The following is a 14935-nucleotide window of genomic DNA, read 5'->3' on the forward strand; positions in this document are numbered from 1 at the left end:
AACCTTGTTCCACAAGATAAAAAAGTCTCATTTAAATTACCTCAAGGCAACTGTGAAGTTCAGTTCTCAAATCTTGTCAAAACAAGGGTCTTCAACCAGGTACTCCTGGTACCACCTATCAACAGGACTATTTCTCTGTACAGGCAGTTGTTTGTGAAACTCGGCTTAGCCCTTTCACAACACCCTCTTAGCACTTTCCAAGAGCCATTTAGCACTTAGCACAGCAAGCAATATGTGGCCAAGGACATGGGAAAAGAAGAGGGATATATTAGGGCCAACTACTGTTTGAGGGAATTTGCTTATTAAAGTAGATTATAGTATCAGAAATAGTAATTGAGTACTGTTGTGGTTAAAAAAAAGACCAAAAAACCCAGCCAACCTTCCAGGGATAAATTTCCCCGGACTCTGGTTCTGACTACCTTTTAACCAAATAAAAATCTGCAGTCACTAGAAGCTCACTGGAATCTATGTCTTTGTTCAGTATATAATTTTTTTAACTTTGTTGCCATCTTCTGAAGAACTTACCAATTATCCAGGTATTTCCTCCTGTAAATAATATGCACTACAACTGAGAAACTGCCCATGGAGTATCTGTTAAAAGGAATAGGATGTTTGGTGAACTGTTCCAGGATAAGCTGTTCCTGAGCAGTTTCCTGTTTCTATCATTGTCAGTGCCCACAATTTGGACTTCAGACTGAAGTCTTCCATGTCTGATGCTCCACTTGCTGCACTTCATTGCAGTCTCTGCAGTGCTTTGTGGCTGGGAAAGATCTGCCCATGCTGTCTCTGGAGCAGACAGCTCAGCCCTTATATGCATTTTATAATTCTTTATATTTCCCAGCTTATATACAGACAATCTTTTGTGTAGTTTCTTACCAAATGCACTACACAGTGTGTTCAATTTCACCATGTTTCTTGCAGATTTTTCATAAGTTGACATCACTTTATAGATCTTCCACTGATTTCCACTTCTGTTTCTATAGGTGTTCTTTCCTCTGCATGACCTGGAGACAGCTTGGCAACCCAAGGCAGCCTAAAGAGCTACTTCTATGCAGAAACTGCAGGTCCTAGAGTGTGCTGAGCCAACATCAAAGATAAAACATTAAAGATACTGACACAGCAATGGCACTGGCAATCAGCTCTTGCACGTGTGAAGAATTTGTAAGGATGCCCTTATATAGCTCCTTCTTCTATCCCTCTCATTAAGGTGATCTGCTACCATTTTACATCACTTTGTCAAATGTATGTTTGTCAGTGCAGTCTGCTGTCACCAAGAACATTCGTGTCTGTGCAACTTCCCATGTTCTGCTAATTATCCTCTACCTGATACAACTTTGATCACTTCTTGAATATGGGATTTTCTCTGTAGCCAAGCACTAAGAATGCTTTATAAATCCTAGTTTTTACAAGGGTGGGGAGCTAACCTGGGTTAACTCTGAACTTTAGTTTTCTAGCTTTTTTTTTATTCTGTTTTAAATACTGGGTGGTTTTGCAAAAGGTAGATATTTGATGCAATTCAGAACATAAGTGAAAAGACTGCAAAAGTGGAAAGAATTAATTCCTTACTTATCCTATCTTTCTGCACTGCAAACCCAGGCTCCTGCAGGGAACAGATGACATGACACCATCAACATACTGATGCACAGTGAGCAGTAGCACTTCTCACTGCACGGTCACCTTGCTGCCAGGGCCGTGGAGACAGACTGGAGCCAGCTGCCAGCGAGCAACTCCCAACAGTATAGCTGTGGCTGCTGGGCCTTCAGTGTTGGGTCTTTCCCCAGGCTCTCAGTAAGTTTGAAGTTGGCATGAAATGTCATGCTGCTCACAGCATTTCGCTTAGAGGCCAAGCTGCCAGTGAAAACCAGCTCTACCATTTGAACCGCTCTTCTAAGTTACAGAGCCAGCTTTATTCAGTAGGGAAATAGTCAGCTTGGACAGGTAATTACATTCTCAGTTATCTCCTCCTTGACAATCTTCCTCCATGTTTACATCTTGGACCTGTTTTGGCATTTGGACGAGGCTGGTGCTCGTCTATCACTCATCTATCACAACGATCCAAAGATGTACAGGAACCCCTACACAATGACCTCTCCTATAAGAAGCAGCTTTAGTGTCACCTCTGGCCTGCATGCCCCAATGAAAGCTTCCCTCTTGGACGGCTTAGTGAAACCAGTACGTTTTCGGCTGGAGCTGAAGAAGTGGCCGCTTAGCCAGAGCAGCCATTCGAAGACTTCTCTCCAATGGCCGTGCTTAAGGATGGAGGGGAGGCAGCCCCTCTCTGCTGGGATGGACAGCTCGAGATCAGGGCTGGGCAGGCCTGACTCAGGCCGGCTCTGCAGCTCGAAGCCCGTCCCAAGGTACGACACGGCCGAGCCGCTTTTCCCGGCGCGTTCCCCGGCGCGTTCCCGGGCTGCCCGCGGGAGCGCGCACGGCGGCGCACGCTGGACCCGCCCTGGCCCGCCGTGGCCGCGGCGGCGGCGCCCTCTGGCGGCCGTACCGGGTGTGCGCGGCTCCGCCTGCCGCGGCTGTCCGGGCCCGCCCGGCGCCCCTGCTCCGGCTCGGCACCAGCGCCCGGGGCCGGGCACCCGCGGCACGCAGGCGTCCCGGGGCTTCGCTTTGGGTTTTTTGCTGTTTAGGGTTTTTTCTGACTAAAATGACATTAAAGACCAGCGGGTTTTACAGGAAAGATTGCGCAAACTTTCCGGAAAATCGCCGGTAACTGCGGGGAGGGGGGGTGAAATACATCGGAGGAGGGAATACTCAGCTCTCCTTTTAGGGCCTGGGCAGTGAGTCTGCCGTGTAGGTTTGTCTACAAAAACAACCTCGGTCTCGAGGCTTGGCTCAGCACTCATGGAGCACATGGTGCAGACACTGGCATGGCCATGGCTACGGCATAGGCACGGGCACAGCCACAGCACGGCCACAGGCACAGACAAGGCCACAGCCACAGCATGGCCACGGCCACAGCCACATTACAAGCACAGACAAGGACATGGGCATGGCATAGACAAAGCTATGGCCACAGCCACTACCACGGCATAGTCATGGCTGCATCATGGCTATGGACAAGGATACTTTTCATGGCCATGGTCATGCCCACAGCCACAGCATAAGCATGGACAAGGACATATGACAGACTAAAATGCCAGGGCAATGAGCATGGCCATGGGTAAAAAGGCCCTTGGACATGGCTACAGCACAGGCGCAGGCAAGGACATGGACATGGCCATGGCCACGGCCACAGTCAAAATTCCATGGGCACAGCCACAGGCACAGCATGGCCAGGCCCATGCCACCAACAAGGCCACATGCGCAGACACGGATAAGGGCACGGCCCTGGCATGGGCACTAGCACAGGCACAGGCCAGAGCATAGCTACAGCATGGACACTAACACAGACATGGGCATGGACAGGGACACAGCACGGTCGAGGATTTTGATGAGGATGAGGATGGGGATGGGGACGGGGACGGGGACGAGGACGAGGATGAGGATGAGGACGAGGACACGGACCCGGACGCAGCAGCACACGGCAGTGCCGCCCGCCCGCCGCCAGGGGGCGGCGCCGCCGCGGGCGGGCCGCGCGCTGCCCTCACGGCGCCCCGTCAGCGAGCGCGGGGCGGGCGGCGCTCATGGCGGCCCCGCGGCTGGGGCGCCCGGCGGCCGGGGGGAAATCGCTTCCGTCTTCTTACCCTGCTCCATTGCGGTTTTCTCCACTAGGACGAGCAGCAAAAAGTGAGTGGGGTTGAGGTCCAAGAGAGAAGATCAGACCAATTCAAAAGAAAGGAGGAGCGAGAGAGAGGGCAAATAAACAACTTCACAGCTTTTCCTGATTTTTCCAGTGAAAATGGGAGTATCTGTAGCATAGGCGAGGCTCTGGCCCACACGCTTCCCTAGCGCAGGCGGTGGCGGGTTTCAGGACTAGAACAGCTGTCAGTAGATTCCAACACAGCAAGTTCTGTTTTCCTTTGATTAAGAGATCGAGTGCAAAGGGCCAACCACCAGTCGCTTTGGCGGGATAAAGCCCACAGAAACGAGAGAATTGAAGCAATCATTTTCTTTTGATGATAAGGGTGAGAGATCGCACAAATGTCATCGAAATTGCTGAGTGTATCAGTATTGCCTGTGTTACGCTCACAGGTCAAACGCAGTGTGAAGTCAATGAGAATACCCAACTGCCAGGGCATCTGGGCTGTGTCAGAAAGACTTGCTGCTCTCTGCTTTCTTAGAGCTGAAAGAAAATTCAGTATGTTGTGGAGTTGAATGCTTCATCCTCCTCCCTCCCAAGCTTGAAAAGGTGACAGATGTTTCCTCAGGGCCTGTTATTTTAGACACCTCCATGATTTATATATCTCTGCAAGCCTGGTGGGTGGAATTGCATGTTACAGACGAGCTGAAAATAACTTGTATATGCTCATATACAGACTCTGATATCTATTGGCCCATGCAGAAAAACTCCAAATTGAATCACATGATCTCTTGCCTGGCAGATGCATTAAGATGTACTGATGGAGCAATGGTGGCTTAAAGTGAAATTGAAAGGTTCAGTGAAGAGCACTGGCAAGGACTCTGGGTGACATTGTGCACAGCAGAACCACCAGAGCTTAGCCCTCGTGATTGCTTTGCTAAGATAGGCAGTCACATGTAGAGGGAAAATTCATATTTAGAACAATATGCAATTCCCTGTGGGATCATAGAACTGGACAGACTACCTTTGGCCTTTGTGTGAGAGGTTCAGAAGATACCTGGAAAGGTGGTTGCAGAACTTCGTTTGGATGTGTGGGTCCTTCTCACTAGAAGCAGTACTTGAGGAAATTCTGCTGTGGGACCTTAGAGTGTCAAGCTGTTAACACCTGGTCATGTATTTGGGATAGCCTGTGGAAGAGGCAGAGAAATAAATATGTTACATCCAGAAGTGCCCAGCACTCCAAAAATCTGTTAGGTGGCACTGTGTATGTCACATAGGCACACAACAGGCTGAAAGCCCAGTGTCAAGGCTAAGATGTAAGGGAATGTTTTTCTCAGGTGAACTGCTCAAAAGCAGAGGTTTCTGCGTCCCTCCATCTGTAGAACCCAGGGAGTTTCACCCAGCTGCTTATTAAGTTTTCCCCTGAGTGCTGCCTGGCTTCCTTTGGGTACAGCTCAGAACCAGCATTCTCTGGGAGACGATAATATTTTCCAAGGCTGGGCCATTCATCCATGCCAGCCTCTGGAGAATATGGAGAAGCTGTGCAGAAAGGCCCTGGGCACACTTGTCCACACCCTGTAGCCCGCAATAGACATTCACATCCTGCCAAGGTAAACTGTGTGAGCGGTGCGCCTGATTCACAGCCAGGGCTGCAGCAAAAGCAGCGAGGGAAGAGTGGCAGAACTTTAACTCCTTGGGAGGGGCTGAAGACAGAACTCGCAGCAGACGACCCAAATTCTTGGCGGGAGCGTGTATCTCACAGGATTCCTGCCAGGGTTTCTACTGTACCACATGGCACCTCTGCGCTTGAAACCTTTTTCGTTCTGGGAGGTCTTTTGTTGGGTTTGGGGGTTTTTTTCCCTCAAACAACACCTTCAGGCATTTGTTTCCACTTACCTGAGTGCTTCCCAAACACTGGGCTTCAACTTACTGTTGTCTAGTCCCCTTTGATCACCAGTATGTGATGACTCAGATCTGGAGCCTAAACCACTGCTTTTTAAAAATTGTTCAACCTACCTGTTGGATTCCTCAGAGATTATCTGGATTCAGCATGTGCTCCTTTCCCTTTGGTCAAAGCTGCATGACTTCTACTTTTCCCTTGCATCTTCCAGTTTCTCTGTCCCCATGGTTGTTTGCTATTCCTTTTCCTTCTTTTGAGTCTCTCTGCCTCAAAGTGTCACACAAGGTGATATTTTCAGATACATGGTGGAGGTGATGAGGATGTTAATTCTGCTCTCAGAGGTTCCTTTAGAAAAAAACTAGTTTTTTAACACCCACAAGCAAAAAGGGTTTAATTTTTAAGCTGATGAATAAATAATTTGTCCACAGTCAAAATGTTTGTGATGATAATGGTGCTGTGCCCTGAGGGAATTAATTCAACTATCACTTTCCTGCTCACAAATACCTCAGTCCAGTGATGTCCCATGTTATATCCCAGTCTGAGACTCATGGCCCCACTCTTGCAGGAGGAAAATACTTGCATCTTTGGAAAACTTGGGTGAAATATTCAGTGGCATAGCAGGAGTAGAACCCAAGGGCTTCTGCTGGTTTACTCTTACCCAACACAATTTTGACCCCTCTGTCCAAAACTTTGGATGATGTCAGTGGGACAAATGGTACAAAATTGCCATTTTGTCTGGGAAGATGTTAGATCCATTTGCTCTTGCAATGTCTGGATGTGTATGTGCTGTATGGGAGTGTGGCAACACATCCCCTAATCTTCAGCCTGGGACTGTAATGGAAAAAATAACATAGAAATGTCATGTAATTGTTTTTTTTTTTTTTTAATCATGCTGTGTTTTATTTTTTTTTTGGGTTTTTTTTTTATGTCTCCCAGTTCTCCTATACTAGTTGCAGTCCAGGAAACTTTGTGTTTATTAAGCACTGTGTAAATTTGCAGCTCTCTATAAATGTAAAATCAATAGGAGTGATAACAGCAGCAAAGTGCTCAGTCCAGCCCTGGTAATAACCCAAGAGTGCTAATTCCTTGATAAGGTCACTTGCTTCACACAGGCACCTCCTCTCCATGTGAAAACACAGGGTGCAGCACAGAAGATATTTGTGTTCCCTGGCAAGACAGGAGACACTGAAAACATGTAATTTCCAGCAGGTGACAATGGCAGGCAACAACCTGAAGGACTCGTACAATCTATTGTAGAGGCCTTCATCCCTCCACAGAGCACTGCAAACACGTTCTCTTGTAGGAAATCAAAGTCTTAGCCAACATCTGCTATCCTTTTTAATCTCTTATAAGCAGATGAGAAAGGGGAGTCTCCAGTAACCTGACGGAGTGAGCAAGATTGTATTTCTGGAGGATGAGCAGAGCAGCAAAGATGAAGGCTTGTATGGCTCACCCCTCTGAACTGTGGTCTCCATCAGTGATGCCACCACTCATAGCCTGGGCAGTTTCTGGGGTTCACGGAGTGTGTGTAGGGACCACACTCCCACCTTTCCCCAGGTGTCCTGGTGCTCTAATGGTAGCTCTGCCTGCTCAGGCTACTCCACTTCCATCCAAACCGGCAGGTGGAAGGGCTTTGGGCTTTTCACAGCTGGAACTTTACCACCAGGGGTAATAATTAAGTATTTACCACGGAAAAACAGCTTGTATACCCCCTCTGCCTTCTACTGTGGTGATTCTCTCAGGTAGAACTGCTGCAGACAGCCATGGTTGGCTCCATGGGGTCTGCTTCTCTTCCCTTCCAGGTCCCCTTTAAGGATGGTTTAGGGTTCCCAGGTGGCTTATAGCCATTCATCTGGCCTCTGTCATGACTTCCTCTTGGACTTCTCTTGTAGACCTGAGCATCCAGGATAAATCCATTCCCTCCTGCCTGCCCACCACTCTCTGTGAGCCTGCTGTCATTCTGCTCTGTGGTGGGTCCATAGTGACCTTTGGGCTTTTTCTTTGCCATACTGCTGCAGTAAATCCAATCCATCTGCACATCAGTACCCTTCTGTTTTCTTCTTCCCTGACCTCTGCCTGCTAACACATCCCTAGTTCTAGTGACCTTAGGTACAGGAAGAATCCTCCTTAAGTCCCTATCCCAAAGGTGACAACTCTTGCTATTAAATAATAATCATACAGTAATAATAACCAGAGGGCTGGCAGGGACTTCGGGAGATCTCTGAAGCTGTCACCCCTCTCCAAGGTGGAGTCACCCAGGAGCAGAGCGTGGCGTGGGCGTTAAATGCTTCCAGCAATTGGGATGCCGCAGCCTCCCCAGCAGCCCCCTGCGGCCCAGGAGACCGTCCTGGGGAAAAAGCACTTTCTTGAGCATAGCACAAACCCTTCCTCCTGCAAATAAGGCTGATGGTTACTTGTCCTTCTTCTGGTGAATCTGGAGTAGAACTGATCATTGTCTGCTTTATAGAACCTTTATATAATAACAAAACAGCTTTTAGAGTAACTGAGAAAGAGGCATTTGCTCTCTTGCAAAGTCAGGAAATTCCCTGCCAATGGACATTCTTTGTCGGGGATCCTTTGCCAGCATAGGCTGAGCACTAAGCCCCACAATCTGCATTTTCCTTTTGAATGACTCCCACAAAATAAACCAAATATCACATCCAAGGAGATTTATTACATCCCTTCCAAGGGCGAAGCATTCCTCAGCTACATTCCACTTCTGTCTTTTGTGCTTAGGAAAGGGGAAAAAAATCGCTGTGATGCCTCTGGATCCCACCCCTCCAGGGCTTCTGTCGTTAATAAAGTCGAGCAGCTGGAGCCAGATTTGTCAGACTAGTCCTGAATGGCTGGCTCGCTCCTGCTGCAGGAGCAGCACCATCAGAGCAGCGCTAGGATTCCTGCTTCTGCTGAAAGACTAATAAGTCGTGGCACCACGTTTCCTCAGTAAAACCACCTTTTGTTGTTCCCAGTGACACCTTATCCCCGTGGCAGCAGCTTGCCAGAGTGAATCTTCTCGCTTCCTTGCTGCTTTGCCTCTGCATGATGCAAGAGTTTGCAATGCTTTTTGGGAGCTCAGATGTGCTCTCGGAGACTCTGCTTGAAGCAATTGCTCTCTCCAGGCTTTGCAGTGAAGCTTTTACCCAGATGTGTAAATGAGGATGTGTATGGAGGGAGGGCAAGGAGGTGAAACCTCTGTTGTGTTATCTGAGCTTAATTAAGTTTCACCCCTAGGCAGTTGCTAATTGATTGACCCCAGAATTGTAAAAGGGAGCAAATTTACCAGAGCTCATTAAAAGAGCAAAGTTTGGAATTTGAAATTTTTTATTTTATAGATGAATACTTTTGACTGATGTCTTGTTGACTGATATTCGTGAAACAAATTCTGTTCAGCAAATGTTGGTAGCTGGATTTGGCTTTTTAAACCCAAATGAGAGATATGGTGAGTACACAGTTCATCCTCACTATGTCCCTTGCCAGCATTTATAGGTATCATTTAAATGGAGCTCTAATACTGCTTTCTGCTCCAGCCAAGGCTGTGCTAAGCAGCTGGTTGCCTCTTCCAGCAAGGTATCAAGTACATTTCAATTTCACAGGCTTCAAAACCTTTTCACAAAATTGACAAAAAACCCTCCCCAAACAAAGATTATTTCACCCACCATAACATGCAGTCACTGCAGATGTGGGTGAAGCCAGCTGTGCAACAGCACAGGGCAACACCCCAGTGCAATGGTGTAGTAATGGAGAAGGGGAAAAGATGCTGTGTACAAGGGGAGCTGCAGGATGAACAAAGGGAGGAGGATTATCTTGTCCCAAACAGCTGGAACATGGACCATTTGGAACGTTCAAAGATTGTTTCCAATCGGATGAGGTTCACATCTGTCCTACACAATCACACTCCCATGCAGAGCAGGAGTCATCCGAGTGACAGTTGCCTTCTTCTCAAATACATCAGGACACCATTTGCAGGCCTCCTCTCCAGGTACTAGTCCTGACCTTTTGTTGGTGAGGTTTGACACAAAAGGAGCTCATCCTGTCAGACTGAGACATAGCCAGTGTGTGGAAAAGGCCACAGAAAATAGGGTGTGCAGAACAGTGTGGAATAGATTTGCACACCTGAAGATGTGAAGGATGAAGGAGACCATTATGAGCACCATGGAAGAGCAGCCACTGCCCAGCTGACAGGTGGCTACTAGAAGGCCAACTTTCACAACCAGCCCAGCAAAACTTCCTTTTATCACTTGGAGCAAATTCACTGCAGCTCCCATGAGCCTTAAAACAATTTCAGATGGGTTTTAAAGCTGTCTGTAGTGTGGAGGGGAAAGTCCTGTTGTGTAGCAAACTCAAAAAGTAGTGTGCACAACCTGGATGTGAGAAGTTGAGGCATATTTGAAGTTTCCCCTGGCAGCCTGTGAATTTCTTCCCTTTTTTTTCCTTGCAAGGACGCACTGTTGTCCTATTCCCTCCAGCTTGTCATCCTCAGAGAAGATGCTCATGTCTCCTGAAGAGATTTCATGCATTCTATGAAGATTTTCAAAAATTTGATGGGACTGTCAGCTGAATAGCTGAATAGCAACATGGACAAATTACACTTGTCCTACATGGGTTTCAATGTGAGCACATCTCTACAGTTAAGATTGCTAACCTAGGCTTGTTTGCCTCTAGGCCCTTCAGAGCCTTTCTGAGGTGCTTTTCTCTCTCTTCTGTTTGTAAAATGTTTAACATCTGTGAGCATTTAAAGGAAAGATCCAAATTTAACGCCATATTTGAAATTTCCTGGTTTGTTTGCTCTCTGATTTAGGTAGTGGTTCCCAGGAATAAATCTTTAGCTGTAGCTATGAGGAAGAGGGACTGTTACTCTCCCTGTAATGAAATGACATTTGTTGACAGGAAGGACTGACCTTCCAGGAGAAGATGTTACTGAGGAAAGAGAGGAAGCCAAGTGTCTTTTCTTTGGAGTACATGGATGTCCCCCTCCTGAGTGCACTTGTGACCCTCACAACTGTCTCCCCTACTGTTTGCTCTGTCTGCTTCTTTCTCTTTCTTCTTTTCCTCTCTCCCCAACCACACCCACTATTTAACCATTTAGATATAAAAATAAAAAATAAGAAAACCACCCAACCCACTAGACAGAGGGTTTGCTAAAGAAGGGTAATTTTAAAAGCAAGTCTTTGAGGTCAGTGTGTAATTGTACCATTGGGACTATGTGATCTGAGACAAAAATAATCCACTGAGTATCTGGTCAAGAAGGAGAGGATGGCAGCCTGCAGTGAGGGAAGAGTGACTTATATGCAATTGACCAGGCAGCAAAAGACCAGGCAAAACTACTTGCTGGCACCAGAATTAATATTTGTGTAGAATACTGCAAAGTATTCTGTCTGTGATGGGATCATTACAGCTGTTGCTCAGGTCACAACCTCCCTTGGTATGTGCCAGGAAGCATTGGGTACTTCCTGGAAATTTAATGGTCTTCCACAGAAATAAAGATATGATGTGAAGTGTATTTATATATTAACTTGTTCATGAGGAACATTTCTGGTTTGATGTGGACTTTAGGGTGCTGAGGTTTTTTAACAGTTCTCCATTTTCAAACACCTGTTTCAAGTGCTTTATGAAAACCTGAATTCTGCAAAGGGTTCATAGGACTGTAAGCCATGCTCTCAGAATAAAGAAAGGTGTTTTCACCCCTATAAATATCAATTCCATTCTTTGCAGTTCCTTCTCAGTTATAAGTGACAGCAGTAAGTTATGTGGGCCATTCATATAATGTATTTTACTAGTACTTCCTTTAGTGCATTTTAAAGGAAGAAGTGAACCTGCTAAGTGCCCAAATATCTCTGCTGTCTGCTAGTCCTGAGAGCGCAATACAGGGGTAGGAGCACCACAGTGCTTTGTTTTGTTTATTGTTCTGGCAGAGACAGTGGCAGCCCTCATCACTTGGAAATAATGATGCCAATTCCCATACTGGGGCAAAACACTAACTGTTTACAGAGAATCATGATTTTCCTGGCTTCAGAGGTGGCTCAGTGACACCAAGCAGACTTTCATCTCTCTTGTTCCTGAGTTACTTTCACACTATCTCAGATAAAAGCACCATAAAAATCAGTTTTATTGTGAAAGAAGCTAAATTTGAGAGATGGGAATATTCTTGTACATTAATGCCAGTGGCTGGGGGTATAGAGCTCTACCTGAATTGATGCTACTGGTGTTTCCACTCCAAGGTGTCCAGCCATGAACGCTCCAAGATTTCACTGCAGTTCAATATTTTCCTTTCTCAAACCACTGCCTGTGCATGAAAGGATTTATTTTCAATCAGAGGCCAGTGCTGGTTGCAGGGGTCTTTACTTTGTGACCTTCAATTCTGTTTCTAGGAGGAGACAGTGGGTTTTAGTACCTTCTTGCTGTGGCTGTTTCTGGGCAAGCCCTTCCCAGAACAGATGCCACTGATTCAGGAGGTCCTGCTGCCTCCCCTTTATTTAAGTGCTGGTTACACAGCTCCGCCAGGATCCATTGCTGCTGTAAACCACGTTCAAGGGATAAGCAATTTAGGGTTTGGAGTCATTGTAGACCAGCCCTGGAGACCTCATGCAATTGTTTTTCATCCTTCTTGCACCCACAGTTCTGCTAGATTAAGAGTTACTGCACATTCCAGACACTCTCTGACTTGAATTTGAGTTGGGAAAGACACACACAAAAAAGAAATTTGTGTTGTAAATTAGATTTCTCAGATTTCAGTGATTTGTCATGGTAATGTGGCTCAATCTATGCAGTCATAGAAACATTTCACAAGTTCAAACTCTTCGATGCTATTAACTTCCCCAGTGTAGCAGGGTGCAGCGACCGTAGGAGGTAAAGGTTAATTTCAAATCAGCTGTGGTAGAAAAAAGACATAGCACCCCACATGGGAAAGCATTAAACCTACAAAATGAAGATTAAGCTAGAAAGCATTCCCCAGCCCTAGAGATCTATTTGGGAAGACTGGATTCTTGGCTCAATTGTTTTGTGCCCCTTCCTGCCCCTGTACAAGTCCACCAGGGTATACGCTGCCTCTTGGTGCAGCTCAGGTCAGTGGGACAGCACTCAAACACTTTCCTGTGTGCATTGTGCTTGCCTACAAGCCAAACCAAAAACTGTAATTCAGAACTCACTCAATGGGGTGATCTAAAAATAATAGGATTAAAACCAGTAAATGATGGTTTCCTGGGTTCCCTTGCCTATGTTGGAGCCAGCAGGGCGCATTTTCAGCCAGTTCCCTGCAGCTGTCAGAAGTCACCTAAGAGCAGGGAAGGCAAGAAGTTTCCACGTTTCCAGGACTTCAGATGCCCAGGCTTTGGGAAAGCTGCTAAATGTTCTGAGATACTTGGAGAAAGGAAGATCTGGCAACTCTGCTAGCCCTGTTTGCCACACAAACCAGAATGTCTCATTTCTCTAGTACCTCTTTTCCTAGAAAAACTGGCTGCTTACGACCTGCATGGGTGGTCTCTTCAATGGGTCAAAAACTGGCTGCATGTCCAGAGCCAGAGAATTGTGGTGAATAGAGCTAAATCCATTTGGCAGCTGGTTGCTAGCGGTGCTCCCGAGGGCTCAGTTTTGGGATTGGTCCTGTTTAACATCTTTATTGATGACTTGGACATTGGGATTGATGGCACCCTCAGTAAATTTGCAGATGACACTAAGTTGTGTGGGAATGTTGATCTGATTTGAGGGTAGGAAGTCTCTGCAGAGGGATCTGGACAGGCTCAATCAATGGACTGAGGACAACTGCAAGAGGTTCAATAAGGAAAAGTGCTGGGTCCTGCACTTGGGTCACAACAACCCCAAGCAGCACTACAGGCTCGGGGAAGAGTGGCTGTAAAAATGCCCAGCAGAAAATGACCTAGGAATGCTGGTCAACAGAGGCTGAACATGATCCAGTGTGTGTCCAAGTGGCCAGGAATGCCAATGGCATCCTTATGTGTCTAAGGATGTGCCTAATGCCAATGTGTCTATAATAGTGGAGCCAGCAGGACCAGGGCAGTGATCTCCCCTCTGTACTCAGTACTGGTGAGGCCACAGCTCAAGTGCTGCATCCAGTTTTGGGCCCCTCACTTTAAAAAGGACATTGAGGTGCTGTCCAGGTAGAGACTGATTTCTTCTACCGTGCCTGCAGTGAAAGAACCAGAGGGAATGGCCTTGAGTTGATACAGGGAAGATTCAGTATTAGTATAATAAGTATTAGAAAAAGATTTTTCATTGTTAGGGTGGTCAGACCTTGCAATAGATTGCCCAGGGAGGTGGTGAAATCACCATCCTTGAAGGTGTTTAAGAGGCATCTGGATCTGTTCTGGGTGATATGGTTTAGTGGTTTAAGGGTTACCCTGATACTGCTGGGTGGTCAGGACTTGGTTATCTTAAAGTTCTCTTCCAACTTTGATGGTTGTATAATCAGTGGACATTAGAGATGCACAGGTGCAGAGCCATGGGCAAGGAGTTCTTGAGCACTTCAAAGAGCCTCTTTCTTAGTGATGCTGCCTTTGGCCATGTTTCACGCTTCATGTTTTAGGCTGCTGCTACACTCAAGTCCTTGATGAATCAAAAGCTGTACAGGAAATGGCAGCATCAAAGGGACCTGCTCAGGATGCCAAGGAGACACAAGTACTTGGGGAGGACCCAGGGACTCTATTGCCTTGCCTTGCCTTGCCTTGCCTTGCCTTGCCTAACCTATCCACCCCACAATCAGCTGCACAACCACATCTCTCCCCACTACTGTTTCCTAGCTGGGCATCTCTCTAGCAATCATGAGGGATTTGTCAGTGGATCTGAACAGAAGGCAGCTGGTAATTTTTATTTCTTTATTTCAGATCTCAGTCCATGCACGAAGAGCATGCCACACTTGGCAGCAGCTGTATGAGACTTTTTGATCCAGGTAGTCCCTCCCCTCCTTTTTGCAAATTGAGAAGGTCACACTAGGGGCAACTTCATTCACCAGGGCTTCCCCCAAAGGAGTTCTTGCTCTGCAAGAGGGCAGTTGGCTGGCCCAGGTGAGCTCTCCTGAGGCTGGGAGAGCAGCAAGGCCATTTCCCAGGAACAGCTGCATGCCCAAGTGGCATGGACAGTGCCAGCCTCACCTGGCTTTCCTGCATCCCACCCCAGCCCCATGCACTGCTTGGGCAGACAGAGGAGGGCAGGGGAGTTGGCTGCCAAGAGTGACACGTCTGTGTGTGCCTGACAGCATCTGTTGCCATGGCAATGCATATTTGAGTCTGAGCCGTGTTGCATCTTCCCTGAAGTTGTGAATTGAGCTTAGCTTTATTTATTTAAAACCAACCATAACAAGTGTAAGAAAGACAAGAGACACATTACAAATCCCC

General features: G+C 46.9%; 1 protein-coding gene across 1 annotated transcript in view; it reads left to right on the forward strand.

The window, feature by feature from the left end:
- The first annotated feature begins 3591 nt into the window (after positions 1 to 3591).
- CREB3L1 (cAMP responsive element binding protein 3 like 1) overlaps positions 3592 to 14935 on the forward strand; it is a 60886-nt gene continuing 49542 nt past the window's right edge. Inside the window, exon 1 of the mRNA XM_074543056.1 lies at positions 3592 to 3735. The gene's annotated coding sequence lies outside the window, so the exon portion shown is untranslated. The remainder of the gene's footprint in view (positions 3736 to 14935) is intronic.

The sequence above is a fragment of the Zonotrichia albicollis genome, chromosome 6, assembly GCF_047830755.1.
Source record: "Zonotrichia albicollis isolate bZonAlb1 chromosome 6, bZonAlb1.hap1, whole genome shotgun sequence".
Lineage (NCBI taxonomy): Eukaryota > Metazoa > Chordata > Aves > Passeriformes > Passerellidae > Zonotrichia > Zonotrichia albicollis.